The sequence below is a fragment of the Cololabis saira genome, unplaced genomic scaffold (genome assembly GCF_033807715.1).
Source record: "Cololabis saira isolate AMF1-May2022 unplaced genomic scaffold, fColSai1.1 scf116, whole genome shotgun sequence".
In the NCBI taxonomy this organism is placed as follows: Eukaryota; Metazoa; Chordata; class Actinopteri; order Beloniformes; family Belonidae; genus Cololabis; species Cololabis saira.
In genome coordinates, this window is record NW_026906280.1 from 90,643 (window position 1) to 94,483 (window position 3,841).

A 3,841-nucleotide genomic window follows, 5' to 3' on the forward strand; every position below is an offset into this window, starting at 1 on the left:
TGCTGACATATTTCTCTCTCTCATACCGCGCTCTATTAGTTGTGCTTGTACCATTGTCTACAGGTGGTACATGTTGCTTTTTGCACTCACTCGATCTACGCATAGCCTTTCTTCGCATCTGTGTTGGGATTTTTGAAAAAACCTTCTCTGTCGTGGGACGTGTTATGTTGACGCGCTGACTCAAGTCCTGATTCTTTGGTTGTCTGAAGTTAGTTGTCTGTGGGATATTGGCTTCCTCTAACAATTGTGCTTCTGGTACAGCCGTTGATGGATTTTTGATGGTCACATCCTCTGACTGTCCAGGCATCTCACTGAGTGTGTGGTTACTTGTAAAGGAAACAGGCATGAACTCATAGCTGCCATAAGGGCCACGGTTTTTAAAAAGCACAAGCAAATGTTTAACCATGCGACTCAATTTAGAGAAGGTCAGCATAATTGCTTTTCCATTATGATGAGGAAAACCTTTGGCAGACCTTGAGTGGGAATCAAAAAACCCGTAGCGTCCGGACCGGTCACGGAACACTGCAATGCACTCAGGAGCGACAATGAGAAAAGCAAGGTTGACACCTTGAGAGAGGCTTTTCAGCTGTTCACGAAGGCACAGTCCTCTCCTGCTTCGAGGGCTGCCGTCTACAGCCTTCAAGAAACCAACCCTCAAGTCCGACATGTCCAACTGAACATTGTAGGTATCCGAATCGGTGAAAACCTGTTTCGGCATCTCCTCTATGGTCAAGTGGTTGCTTTTGAACCTTTTGTCTGCCTTCAACTGTTCTTTGATACCTACATAGAGTGCATTCCCCTGTTCAAGCACTCTATCAAGTGAGACCATGTCAAAATCTACCCCCTCCTGGTGGTAGGCGAGAAAGGTCAGAGCCATGCAGGTACACTGGTGATTGCGAGAAAAGGTTCCATACCTCCCGTCCTTCTGAGAATGCGACGCCCTCACGGATTGAGTGCGATGGCTCGGACCGACGGCAGGATCCTGAAATCATTTTAAGGAATGTTGTCATTGTTATCATGATGTAACATTTTCTTTTATAAGTGACAGATCAATCATTATCAATCTCATCATTAATCATAATTCGTTTCATTATCATCGTTAATCTTATATTTTTTAACATACCTTACATGCCTCCAACATATGTAACCAGCAATGGGTGGACAAAGTATTCACATCCTTAACTTAAGTGAAAGTACCAATACAATAATGTAAAATTGCTCCATTACAATTAAAAGTCCTGCATGTCAAATACTGCTTAAATAAAAGGGTACATAAATTATAGCAGCAAAATACACTAAGTATAATAATACACAAGTATTAAAACTAAAACTACTGAGTCCAGTGGTTCACAACCCTGGGTCAGAAACTCTGTGTGTGTGTGTGTGTGTGTGTGTGTGTGTGTGTGTGTGTGTGTGTGTGAGAGAGTGAGTAAAAACAGAGGTGCAGCAGTTAAAAGATGTAAATTACCTGGCTGGGATGTTCCTGGAAGGTGGACTCCTGGGGCTGGGCAGGGTCAGACGCACCAGGCTCCACCACCACTCTCCTAGGACTGCAAGGCGCTGGCTTGGAGGACACATCCACGGCTGGTGCCTCCACCTAAAACAATAAATAAATACATAAATAAATAAATAACTGTGTGAACTGCATTGACAAAATGAAACCATGTATTTTAATACTGTGTTACAATTATTCACTAAATATAACAATATAATGTTTTTGTCTATGGTGTGTCTACTCAAAATACTCAAAAAAATACAAATAAGTATTACTCAAATAAATCAGACAAAATATGACAAACCTGCTGCTTCTCCCGGGTCCTCTTGGAGGCGACGCGTCTCTCCCGGCGCTCCACGGTCGACTTCTGCTGGAACAAAAACCATACAGACTTTTTTCACACCATATTTGCGACTTAGCTCCTCTTGGACAATAAACAGGAAGAGGGACACACTTTTTAAAAGAGGCCTCAATGAAAAAATAAAATCTGCATGAACATTACCTCCCTGCCGTCCGGACGAGCTGCGCACTCCACAGCGCTGGGAAGGTGGGCCGGAACGGCCTTCTCCATCTCATCCAGGATCGCCGGACTAAACCACACAGGATTTAGCGGGATCGAATCCACCCCCACGTCCACCTGTGAAGACAGAACACGTGTCTGCTCCAAAGGGCTGGATGGACGTGGCGCGGTGACCACGCCCTTCACAACCACTTTTGGTGAGACACGTCTGGCAGGAGGCGACGTCCTGGGAGAAGTCTGGGCCCTCGGGACGACACGTCTGGCAGGAGGCGACGTCCTGGGAGAAGTCTGGGTCCTCGGGACGACACGTCTGGCAGGAGGCGACGTCCTGGGAGATGTCTGGGTCCTCGGGACGACACGTCTGGCAGGAGGCGACGTCCTGGGAGGCGTCTGGACCCTCGGGACTGTGGGCTCCAGCTGGTGGTGGAGGGTCCACCACAGCAACTCCGCAAGCCTCTCCATCCCGCCCTCCTTGCTGAGATGGACCTGACAAACATGATCAAAAGTTATTTAGCAGACAGAAATTTTCAGTAAACCTGTACCTGAACTTTCCCTATCATCTACCAAAGATATGCACACCACATTTTTTTAACATGTCTCAGATTGTAGAGTGTCATGTACTTACACCGTCAGGACACCACAGGTCCAGTTGTGTCAGCGGAAAGTAGTGGGTGGCAGAGACGTACCTGACACCTGAAATACAAAAGACAAACAAAAACATAATGACTTCTGTAATGCAATTAGAAAAAACAAAAATGTCATACATTCTGGATTAATTATAAAACAACTGAAATATTGCAAGCCTTTTACTATTTTAATATTGCTGATTATGGCTTACAGTTTAAGATTAAGATTCCCAGAATATTCTAATTATTTTGGAGATAGGATATTTGAGTTTTCTTAAGCTGTAAGCCATGATCAGCAATATTAAAATAATAAAAGGCTTGCAATATTTCAGTTGATTTGTTATTAATCCAGAATGTGTGACATTTTTGCATTACAGAAAATAAAAGGACTTTATACACAATATTCTAATTTTATGAAACATTTAAGTGGCATTGCCACTTAAATATCAAGAAACACTGCTATACATGTCACTGTACTTTTTGTTTACATACCCATACGTGCAGCCACACGGTGGTATTCCTGGCTTAGAAGCTCCTGGAGGTCCAGCTCTACGGTGAGACGGCGAGGGAAGTCCAAAACACACACCTAGAGTGAAAAAGATGTTCTTTCTCAGTAATTACATTCTCTCCCTCAAAAATTGCATAGAAATTGAAGTTATATGCATAAAATCAAGTATATCATCAGACATGTTATCAAGATAATAACAATATAAGAATACTTACGTTGGGCCAGGTAGAACAGGCAGTCAGCAGGAGCTTACCAAACGCGACCCCTGCCTGAGTGACGGTCCCGCTGGCGCTCAAGTCGTTACTGGGTGCCAAAATGCAGACTGCCGCGGGTGAGCGAGGCAGTACAGCATTCAGCACCTCAGTACGCAACTCAAGTGCCGACGCCCCAGGGACAGACAGGACGCCACAGGACAGACGTCGGTCCGGCAGTCCCACCAACCCGTCCGCGATGGGCCGAAGGTGGGAGTCACCAACAAGCAAGACGAACTGCATGAGAAGACATATTTTTTTTAAATCAACGTGCAAATATCCCCCAACTACAAAAATCTGATTTTACTCAATGGAATCTAAGAGTATTATACCTTCTTGTCAGGTGACTCCTCTGGGACAACCAACTTCCGGAAATGGGGAGTGAAGGTGGACTCGTCCCACTTCAGCACCCGATGGCGGTGACCCGTACCGTGGCCTAGG

The 3,841-nt window shown here is 45.0% G+C and overlaps 1 long non-coding RNA gene across 1 annotated transcript; it reads right to left on the bottom strand.

The window, feature by feature from the left end:
- Positions 1–926: 926 nt before the first annotated feature.
- Positions 927–1,867, bottom strand: LOC133438644 (uncharacterized). Its single transcript, XR_009781710.1, has 3 exons — positions 1,800–1,867; positions 1,469–1,597; positions 927–982 (listed from the first exon to the last, which is right to left on the bottom strand). It is a non-coding gene; the product is annotated as an uncharacterized LOC133438644 (long non-coding RNA).
- Positions 1,868–3,841: the final 1,974 nt, after the last annotated feature.